Source organism: Callorhinus ursinus, unplaced genomic scaffold (assembly GCF_003265705.2).
Source record: "Callorhinus ursinus isolate GAN/ISIS: 27379988/994484 unplaced genomic scaffold, GSC_fseal_2.0 scaffold16, whole genome shotgun sequence".
In the NCBI taxonomy this organism is placed as follows: Eukaryota; Metazoa; Chordata; class Mammalia; order Carnivora; family Otariidae; genus Callorhinus; species Callorhinus ursinus.
In genome coordinates this window covers 8946507-8957847 of record NW_027397078.1, presented here as the reverse complement: position 1 = coordinate 8957847, position 11341 = coordinate 8946507, and the positions used below count along the sequence as shown (strand labels likewise).

General features: G+C 52.9%; 1 long non-coding RNA gene across 1 annotated transcript; it reads left to right on the top strand.

Moving 5' to 3' along the window:
• Positions 1-5776: 5776 nt before the first annotated feature.
• On the top strand, positions 5777-11057 carry LOC112812869 (uncharacterized). Its single transcript, XR_003205384.2, has 3 exons — positions 5777-7330; positions 7735-7877; positions 8070-11057. It is a non-coding gene; the product is annotated as an uncharacterized lncRNA (long non-coding RNA).
• The last annotated feature ends 284 nt before the right edge of the window (positions 11058-11341 follow it).

Here is an 11341-nt window from a genome sequence, read left to right as displayed (position 1 = left end):
AGATTGTAGTCAAGATGTTGTCTGGAGCCACAGTTGTCTGAAGACCGGGGCCAAGGGATCCACTTCCAAGATGGCTCAGTGGCATGGCTATTGGCAATTAGCTTCAGTTCCTCATTGGCTGTTGTCAGGAGGCCTCAGTTCTTCACCATCTGGATCTCTCCATGGGGTGCTCCATTGAGCGTCCTCACAGTATAACAGCTGGCTTGCCCCAGATCGGCTGAGAGAGAGAGAGTGGGGCAGAAGCCAGAATGTCTTTGATAACCTAGCCTCAGAAGTCATACTTTGTCATTCCCACAATGTCCTATTGGTCAGGGAAGGGATATACAAGGGTATGAATAACAGGAAGTGGAGCTCGTTGGAGGCCATCTTGGAAGTATGCTACCACATGCATTGTCTGGCCAACGTTTTTGGCTCTGTGGTTCCTGGCCCTATGGGTGAGGGTCCTATGGGTCCAAAGTACACTCGAGAAAGCAAAGAGCTATCAAAGTCAGATGACTACTTTACATGTTTGAAAAGGAAACTGGAAATTCTGGCTATGAACATATGGACCCCAAAGACTCCTTTATTTTTGCTGTTTTAGAATCCAGGAGAAAGACAAAGTTTTCAAAGTGAATCAAACTGATGATGATGAAGGGGCGCCTGGGCTCAGGTCCTGGGATTGAGCCCCGCCCACATCAGGCTCCCTGCTCAGCGGGAAGCCTGTTTCTCCCTCTTACACCCCCCCTGCTTGTCTTCCTGCTTTCACTGTCTCTCTCTGTCAAATAAATAAAAATCTTAAAAAAAAACACTGATAATGAAGACAAGACTTGATCCTGGGGTTCCTTACATAAACTCCGTCACCTTCTAAGCCGTCCTGTGAGCACTCCCTGGCCCCTGCTAGTTATAGTGGTCAAAGTCCAGTCAAGAAAATAGGAACTAGGTGTTTTGAGCAGTTGGATCTCGCACAAAATTATTTACACATGCAATGTAGAAACTGAGAAGCCAAACAGGAAAAGGTGGAGCAACCCAGAGAGAAGCAAGTGCAGGAAGCCTCCATTACCCCTAAGGCTGGAGGGATGTAGGGCAGAGCTGGGTCCCTGGAGCCTGGAAGTGGGGTTGGTGGGCCAAAGCTGGAGCTGCTGTTCCTGTCCTCTGGGATCTGCGGCCACGGAGGAGCTCCAGCTCCTGAGAGCAAGGCGGAGAAATTCCCTGGCTTCTCGCTTCCTTCTGTCTTTTAGTCTTCTTCCAGTACCTTCCATGGACACCGGGGAACATGCAGACAAGGCAGAGCAGAGGAATAGGAAGGTGAAGGGATCTGAGGGCACCAGGCCCTCTTCTAGAACCATGACACTCTCCCATCAGGTGGAGTCTGAGTCCCCCTCCTTCATCCTGGGTGGGACTTTGTAATTGCCTCCGTGAATAGAATGAGATGGGGATGATGCTAAGTGACTCCTGAGAACCAGCTACAGAAAGCAATGTGGGTTCCACCTGGCTGGCTCTTGCTCTTGGGATGCTCTCCCTTAGAACTCAGCCACTGAGCTGTGAGGAGATCCAAACCAGCCTGAACGGAGAGCCCCCATGGAGACGCTCATGGGGAGGGAAACTGAAGCCCCAGATATCGTGGAGCAGAGGCAAGCTGTCCCTGGCATCCGCTGCCTGCACTTCTGACCTGTGAACATAATTCTTTTCTTTTCTTGCCACTCAGTCTCAGGAAAATTTGTTTCCGTGGCTGTTATAACTGGGAGCTGGGGAGACGGGCAGGAGGATTTCGGGGGCATATTTGGGACCCAGGGCAATGTCAGCCTCCTCTCGGATCTTCTCTTTTGGGGAAGAATCTCAACCAGCAGTTGGAGTTGGGAGCACGTGGAGGTTGGTCTTGCTCTTTCGCAAAGTCATAAAACCTTGTTTTTGGACCCGGTCCCTCGAAGATCTCATTGATTGAATTTATACATATTTATCAAGTGCCTAAACTGTGCTAGGCAATGAGTATGGACTCGAAAATAAAACCAGCATGATCCCTAACTTCAGACAGAAGATAAATTACCTTATAAGAAAGTATATAATTACTAAGCGAGATAAATGCTCCGAAGGAAAAATGCTGGATGCCAAGAGAGTATAAGAGGATCTGGATTTTGTTTGGGGTGTTGGCAAAACTTGTCTCAGGAAGTGCTATTTCTTTCTTTTGCTTTCCTAAACTTATTTCTTCAAAGCCATGAAATGTTTTACAATATGCTTTTTAAAAGTTAGCAAAACGAGATCTTTCAATGAAAATGATCATCGGACACACATATGCTAAAAAAACATTTACTCGGGGCGCCTGGATGGCTCAGTCGGTTGAGCGTCTGACTCTTGATTTCAGTTCAGGTCGTGACCTCAGGGTCGTGAGATTGAGCCCCCTGTCGGGCTCTGGGCTCAGAGGGGCAGTCTGCTTGAGATTTTCTCTCTCTGTCTCTCAAACAAATAAATAAATCTTTTAGAAAAGGGCATTTACTCACTCACGAGGAACCATGGAGAGTTTTGCCGGAGACACATGAAAATTAGAGACTCCTTCCCCCAAAGAGTGCCTGGGGGTGCTGACACATTGAATTTGTCGTGGAGTTTTAGGGGAGTGACAGTCCGCAGGAGCCAGGGACCCCCGGCTGGCCGATGTGAGTGGTCAATCTGGGCTGTGACTTGTCTCTGGGAGCCCAGCACAGCGGAGTTGGCTGGGGGACAGAGAAGGGAAGGCGAGCTGCAGGGAGACGGGGGAGCTGCACCTACGAAGTCCGGGCAGTGGGGTCTGGGCTGTGCACTGGGGGCAAGAGCAAGGAGCGTGTCAGGTCTCGGTCACAGCCACCGAGTCTGCTGGTCACCACCTGGAAAGATGGCCCCGAATTGCTCCTTCTGGCAAGGCCTGGAAGGCAAGGGGCTGGAATGAGACCATTCCCAAGGCTCTTGATTTCCCTTCCACCAGAGCAGGGCTCTTTCCATCTGCTGCCTCCACCGAGCTGCCCTGCCTTGTCCGTCTGGTGGCATCTGTCTGGTCTATTGGCCCCAGCCTAGCACGCAGCCTTTTCTAGCTGCGGTTCCCCTGTGAGCTTGAGTGGACGTCGACGGGTCCCTCGGCCTCCTCCACCAGGAGGTGCGCCCGGGTCACTGCTGCGACCTGCATCCACACAGTCCGGCCCCCCAAAGATGCTCACCAAGTATGCCTTGCGGGGACGGTCGCCAAAAGACCCGCAGCCAGACCTCAGGGCCACAGCCTTGCTTCATGCTACTGTGGGGGACACCCAGGGCTTCCACAGCAGACGGGGGGATGTGGCTGCTTGGGGCCGTGGCTGCCTTTGAGGGTGCTGCTTGGGGCCACCTCCCAGGCCCACTCCACCCAGGCGTGCTCCCTGCTCTGATTATTCCCTCCCCCAGAGATACGGAGACCAGATTTACTAGCGGGGGGCCACCATAGACACACTTGCCCTAAGTATGTTGGGGTCCAGGACAAGAGTCCACACAGAGGCCCACGTGCCATCGCTCTAAATATCTCAAGATTAACATCAAGCTTACCAGCCATGACCTAGAGTCCATTGACGGACCCTCTAGAGAATGGAACCCAGGCCAGGGGCCTTCACTGCCCAGTTCTAAGGGTACTTTCTTGTCCTCAAAACCAGACCAGGTCTTGTGCTCTGTGTCCTTTGAACTGTCACTCATGTACAGCTGCTAGGAAACTTCGCTGAGGCTATTCGCTTACCTGGCACCCATTCTACCAAGGGTGATGTTGAAAACGTTTCGCCACCGTGTGGTATAGGTAATGACCAATACCGACCACGGTCAGGCCAATGCTGAGCTGGGGTTCTGGAGGCCGTCTCCTGGGCCAGGCATTGACCCTTCTGTTGTTGGGTCGGGGGGGGACGGAGGAGGATTCTGGGCCACAAGGAGGGACACTGGGGGCGAGCCTTGGGGAAGGGGCCATTTATCTATCAGTATGGAGAAATTTCCAGATTTTAACAACAGTGCTGGTGTACCCGTGAATATTAACTCTGTATTCTTCCCTTCTTCCTTGGATTTTATTAGGGCCAGCACTGTGCCCAGCTAAAAGACTACATCCCCAGCTTTGCTTGAAGCTTAGGGGGGAGGCAGGTAAGTACAAGTCTTCAGAAAGGCTTATTCAGTTGGGAGGAGTTCCCTTTGCCCCTGTCCTTCCCCTTCTTCCTAAACCTGTCCTGCCTGGAATGATGATGGGTGGAGCCCAGCAGCCATCTTGTGACCTTGAGGATGGAAGCCCCATGTTAAAGAAAGCAAAGCAGAAATATAGAAGGAGCCTGAGGTCCTGCAGGCAGGACTGGGAGCCCCTTCTTGTTCACCCCCGGTGGGGCGGGGAAGTGCCTGGGACGTCCCCAGAGGTGGGGCATTGTCGGGCTTTTACAGATCTCACCGCACCTCACTGGCAACTGGGCAGGGATCTACCTCCAGAAAAGCGGGGTGTGTGTGTGTGTGTGTGTGTGTGTGTGTCAGAAAGGAGTCTTAAAAATCACCTGTTACTCTTGAGAGAAAAACCCAGAACAGTAGGCAGTGGGGCTATGGGTCGGGGGAGGAGGGGGGAGGAGGGGAGCTGTGAAGCAGGTAGCAGGTAGCCTTCTGCCCTTCAAGCTCAGAGAATGAAAATGAAAATCTCTGGGCATGGGGGGGGCCAGGGAGGGACCGGTCTCTGAGGCGGGGGTCTTCCAAGAGACCTGAAAAGGTGCTCGGTTTCCCCAGGCTCCGAGGCCGCTGTGTCCTCTGCCCAGCACACTTGTTCTCCGGAAGCCTGAAAGCCCAGCTGACCTCTGAGGGCGGCTGCAGCAGGAAAAACGTTTTCTGAGGCAGTTTTATGGTCCCAAAGTTCTCTAGTGGACACTGGTCAAGGCCCAGCATGGGGGTCCTCCCTTCTTGGCCCTCTCTGCCAGACTCACTTTCATTCCTGGTGTATTTGGAAGGGAGGGACAACTGTCCAGAAGCCCGAAGCCCTCGCCTTCCGGGGGATCTCCCCAAATTCTACATTCCCTGGTTTTCTCTTCAGGGGCCAGGGCCTCTCATTTCCTCTCCCCTCCAACTGCCCAGGGACTTGCAGAGGTGAAGCGCAGCCTCTGACAACCTCAGAGAGAGCCTGCCCTTGGCAAAATGGCTTCCTGGGCACTAGAGAAAGAGCACGGAGGAAGACGCAAGGCTGGAACAGAGCCTGCGGGCTTAGGCCGCCTCCGACGGCCCCTCCGTGTCCCTGACTCCCCTTGGGAGAGTGTGACCCACCAGGTCCTCCTGAGGAGCCCCCCGCGCCTCCCCCTTCACAGGCTCCCAGGCGGAAGAGATGGAAAGCAGACCCTCCTGAATGTTTAACTTCAGCGGAGATGATAATAACTTTCCCATGGACGCAACTGTATCCTTTCCCTGTGTTCCTTCGGGGCTCCAGAAACTCCATACGGTTCTCATTTGGAGCTCGTTCCTGAGGAGGCCTCATTTCCTCGCCACACACCCCTGATGTGGTCAGGGTCTCCCTCCCACAGCCCGGGTGGGGCGGCGTGGGCAGGGGGGCTTCCCTGAGCTTTTCTCTGATGGCTGCCCCCCCCTTTGTCTGGCCTGGCCTCACCAGACCCCTCTCTTGGCCTCTGCCCTTTCCCTAACCCTTAGCCCCCGACGCCTCAGGCCCTTTCAGTTTCTGCTCCCCGCGCCCCGGGGGCCGTGGTCAGGGCTGGGCTGTTCCCCAGGCAGGAGGGCCCTTTCTAGAAGCTTCTCCCACTCAGCCTGGGGGGGCCTGTGGGATGACTCTGGGGGAGGGGGGGTGGTCACCGTTAGCACTGTAGCCTATGTGAGTGGCGCCCCCTGCAGTTATCAGACAAACGCCCCTGCCCATAGGCCCTAAGGAGAGAGCAGTTCCAGAGCCCTTTCCAGCTGGGAAAAGACCCCAGCCCCCTGTTGCCAGAAAGCTCTGCTCCCCAAACTCTTTCTACCGCACACCTCCTATCACTTTGATCTCATCAGGAAGCCCAGAGGAGCTGAGAAGAGGAAAGGGAGGAGCAATGCACTCTCACATTGGCTGTAGTTTTGTTGTTGTTGTTGTTAACATGTTCACATTCCTGGCATCTCTCAAGCTTCAAAGCACCCCCGCGGGGGCGCCAGGGCAGGGGGTTGTTATGGGCCTCTGACAAAATGGGTGAGGATGTTGGACCCAGATCGGGGCCACTGAGGTCCGGGTCCCCCGTTTCAGGTCTCCGAGGGCAGGAGGGGAGGGGAGTGGGGGCGAGCAGGCCGTGGCTTAGTAGTGAGGCCCGAGGCTCCCAGGGTCCTGCTCCAGCGTCTGCTCATCGGAGAGCAGACGCCTCCGTGTGCCTCCGTCTCCTCGGCTGTCAAATGGGCACACGGAGCCTGGGTTAGTAAGAACGGCTCCGGGCACGAAGAAGGAGCGGTGGCGCCCAAGGGCAGGTCCCTGAGATCCGGCTTCTCCCTCCCTGGCCCCGCAGCCTGTCTCCACAACTCCCACAGTGCGAGATCTCCGAGGACAGAAGTCCCGCGGATGTCCCCGCTCTGGCCTCGGCAGCTGGCTTCCACTTCCTTGTTTTCCATGCCAGGTTCTGAGGTCACGGCCCAGAGGTGTCCACAGCCCGGGGCCCCAGTGTCTGGCTTCGGGCTTGGGGATCCCAGGAGCCCACCTGGCCCTCAAAGGCTGGTCCTTCGGGGCAGGTTCTTTTGTGTCAGGCTGGACTGGGGATAAATAGGTGTGATTAGGAGATCAAAGCGCTTACCACGGGTTTGGCCGGAGGGGGCCCTTTGATCTGCCCATCCCTTTGCCTCCCCCCCACCCCCCAAGCCCTGGAGTCCCGGCAACTCCGAAATCTCCCCGCTTTCATTCTTGTCTTATCAAGCTGCTGCCTCAGCTCCCCGCACCGGGCGCGTCTCGCCTGTTGAGGAGGAGCTGGGTTTTCCCTCCAGGTTGTTTACTAAATCACCAGTTCGAAGCCGTAGGCAGGGCGCTGCAGCAGGCCTGCGAAACCCGAGCGGTTTCATTTTGAGCCTCGGTTGCAAAACCTGAAATCTTGATCTGCTTGTAAATGATGGGCGGGTGAATCACGCCTGCCTCTCGGGGTATCTAATTAGATGCAGGTCCTGCCTGGTCTCCCAGAACTTGGCCCAGCGCAGGGAGGGATCGTTCTGAGTCTTCTTTCTTGTTCCTTTGAAAAGGATAGAAATTCCTGTGACTGCTTATTGCAGTGGACCTGTGGAATTTTCCTCCAAACCTGACTGATGGCTCCTACCGATCGTCATCGTGGCCCAGAACGCAGCCTCTGCCACCTTGGGGCACCTCGGCAGGCTCTTCAGGCTGCGAGGACCCCAGACTAGAAGAGAGGTGGGTGGTTGAGGGGGCGAGGTGTCATCCAGCCCTCCGGGCACATTCCAGGACAGGCCGCCAACACAGGCTGACAGGGGTGGGGGGCCTCTGCTGGCCTGCCCCTGGGGCTCAAGCCCTGCTCACAGCTTGATGATGTGCAGGGGCAAGGGGGTGTCTGTGCGGAGAGAATGTTCTGGTGACATGGAAGCAGCTGCAGGGGCCCTGGGGGAGCATTTCTGGAAGACCCTCCAGGGGAGAAGGGAGATCACTTGGACAAATTGGTGGCTCTGGCTACGTTTATGCTTTTACCTGCAGGAGGACGGGCCTTGGGGAGGCCTGCTTTTCCTAATCCAAGTGGGGTTGACAACCTGGGTTTATTTATTCAACAAATATTTAGTAAGTGCCTGCCATGTGCTTGCTAGGAGCTGGTCTAGGCACCGGGGATGTATCAGTGAGCCAGATGGACCGGAGGTTCTACCTCTTGGGGAGTTTGTGTTCCCAGGAATGGGGGAAGACAAACAATAAATATAACCACCGAGAGAATGTTATCTTATCTCTTAAAAAGGTGAGGAGCACTATGGGAAAATGTAAAAGGGGAAGAGAAGCTCGATGGGCAGTAGGAGATGGGGTGGGAGCTGGACTCAGCAAGGTGGGGGACGGACGCAGATGAGGTCACCCCCCCCAATCTCTCTGGCCTGAGGAATTATCTCGAGCTGGCTCGAGATAATTCGAGATAAAGGCTCAAATTATTTTTAAGGGAACGGCAGACACAGAAGCTCTGAAAAGCTACCCTCCCGAAAGAGACATTTCCATGTACAAGGGAACTCTCCGTTTTTGCAAGGGTGGCTCCCTCTCTGGACCGGGAAGAGAAGAAATGACCAAATCTCTAGCAACTCTGATCAGTGGAGGAGGCCCTGACCTAAATCTGCATCACAACCTTAACACTTGTTGCTTGTGCTTTTCCGGTAACCTCCCGGAGCCGGCCTTCCCCTCCCCCAACATCTTCTTCGGGCTTTGGCTGGAGATGGTATTTAAAGGGGGTGGCTTCAGCCAGCTTGGAGTTAGTCAGGTTTTGTTTGGTTTTGGTTTTGGGGTTTGTTTTTTTTTTGGTCTCTCCCATATATACAGGAGCTGGACGTGTTATTAAATGACTTGTTTTTCTCCTCTTAATCTGTCTTTTGTTACGGGAGCGTCTCAGCCTAGAAGGGTAAAGGGAAAAGTATTTTTTCTCCCCTACAGGGGTCAGGAAGGCCTCATCAAGAAGGTGACATTGGAGCAAAGGCTCAAAGGAGGTGAAAGAGTAGGCCGGGCAATTTTCTAGGGAAAGAAACCTCCTGGGGCGCCTGGGTGGCTCAGTCGGTTAAGCATCTGCCTTCAGCTCAGGTCATGATCTCCAGATCCTGGGATCGAGCCTGGCCTTGGGCTCCCAGCTCAGCGGGGAGTCTGCTTCTCCCTCTCCCTCTGCTGCTCCCCCTGCTTGTGTTCTGTCTTTCTCTCTCTCAAATGAATACATAAAATCTTTAAAAAGAAATTAAAAAAAAAAAAAAGAAAGAAAGAAACTTCCTGTGAAAGGGACCAGCCAGTGCAAAGGTCCTGAGGCAGGATCACCTGCAGTATTCCAGGAGTAGCAAGGAGGCCAGTGTGGTTGGGGCCAAGGGAGGGAGAAAATAGCATATGAAGGCTGAGAAATAAGGAACGGGGCAGATTCTTGTACCTTCTTGGAGGCCATTGTCAGGACCTTGGTTTTTTTCTTTGAGTAAAATGGGGAGCCACTGCAGGGTTTTGAGCAAAGGAGTGACTCAGGTTTTAAAAGTATCACCCTTTTCAATACCGACTTTCCGAAATTCTCATGCAGAATAAAAAGGTAATAAGCAACATTAAATTTCAGTATCGATTTTCTAATGTGTGCTAAGCATTGTACATTGCAGTTGTTAGGGATGTAGCAGGATCAGGGCACCTGGGTGGCTCAGTCGGCTAAGTGTCTGCCTTCAGCTCAGGTCATGATCCCAAGGGTCTTGGGATCGAGCCCTGCATCAGGCTCTCTGCTCAGCATGCCCTTCCCCTCTGCTCGTGCTCTGTCTCTCAAAAAAAAAAAAAAAGGAATGTATCAGGATCTTCAAGAAAGAATTCACTGTTGCATGTGGTAGGGGGAGGAGGGTCCTGTTAGAAGAAACAAAGTCAATTACAACACCAAGTGAAGAAGCACAGAGGTGATGGGAGGAGTCTAGGAAGGCTTCTGGAAGTGATGTTGGAACTGGGTTCTAAAGGCCGAATAGGAGTTTTCCAGGTTGGCCAAAGGAGGAAGGGTCATTTCAGCAGAGGAAACAACCTGTGGAAAGGAACAGAGGCTTGAAAGAGCAGAGAACTATAAAGAATTCAGGAATGAGTGGACATGGTTCTGTGGAAGGTGCCAGGGGGAATGAGCTAACGTGAAGTTGAAGAGAGAAAGGAGATGGGGAAGCAGAATGAAGGAGAAAAAAAAATGCCCATCTTTTTTTTTTCCCATGGCAGTTGAAGATGGGTTCTCTGCCCAGGCTTCACATGGCAACAACAGAAATATCTGGTTTCTGAGACTTTTCCTAGTTTCCAGAAGGAGACCCTGAGTGCAAGGAGTTCATCTGGAAGGTGATCCCGGGAGGCACCAGCAAAAGCATAGGGGAATGAGACAGAGAAGGGAAGGAAAGCAGTAGAGGGTGCGTGAATAAGCAGATGGGAAATCACCTCAGTCCTGCCAGGCCCTCTGGGAGTAAGCGTCACATTTACCCAAGGGGCGAGGGAGCTGGGGGATTTATTCTCCAGTCCCATCAGTCATTAGTTAAGGGTTGTCCCTAGGGGTGGTAACTCCTTGGCCCTCCCAGCCTTTCCTGCAGCCAGGGGGAAATACCCAGGCAAAGAGCTGGGGGTGTGAAAGATGAGTACTGAGGGCAAATGCACATGCACCCACCACATCTGTTACAACTGTATGCGTTTCTCCAGCTCTTCAGCAACTGACTAGATCTGCACCACTGTGCGGGAGAGGCCTTGAGCCTAGCTGTGGCCAAGATGGATGCTGACATGGATGGAGTCGGAGACAGACCAGGCCCAGGCCCACACCTGGGCATTCTGGGTACCATCTTGCTACAGTCCCCATGAAGTAGGCTCAGGGGTAAAAGGAGAGAGGGATGAGGAAGGACCCGCCAGGACACTCGCTTGGAGGTCAGGGGTAGTAGGAGAGTTTGCAGTGCTGAGTTTTGTCCCAGTATCGACAATCTCTCTTGTTTTTATTGTGGTAAAATATACCTAAGTAAGATTTATCATGTTAACCATCTTTAAGTATACCATTCAGTAGCATTAAGTACATTCACACTGTTGTGCCGTCATCACCACTATTTCCAGAACTTCTTCATCATCCCCAACGTAAAGTCCACCCATCAAACAATAACTCCCACTCCCTGCCAGCCGATGGTAGCCTCTCATCGACTTCCCGTCTCTATGAGTTTGCCTATTCTGAGTACCTCATATGAGTACAATCATAACACTACTTGTCTTCTGTTGTCTGACGTCTTTCGTTTAGCAGAATGTCTTCAAGGTTCATCCCTGTTGGAGCCTGTGTCAGAGTTTCAGTCCTTTATAAGGCTGGGTAATATTCCTTTGTATGGGCAGACCGCTTTTTGTTTATCCATTCATCCATCAATGGCCATTTGGGTCGCCTCCCCTTTTTGCCTGTTGTGAATAAAGCTGCTATGTACGTGGGGGTGCAACTATCTGTTGGAGCCTCTGTGTGTGATTCTTTGGGGTCTATACCTGGGAGTGGAATTGCTGGGTCATGTGGTAATTCGATGTTTAACTTCTTTTTTTTTTTTTTTAAAGATTTTATTTATTATTTATTTGAGAGAGAGAGAATGAGAGATAGCACGAGAGGGAACAGCGTCAGAGGGAGAAGCAGACTCCCTGCTGAGCAGGGAATCCGATGTGGGACTCGATCCTGGGACTCTAGGATCATGACCTGAGCCAAACGCAGTCGCTTAACCAACTGAGCCACCCAGGCGC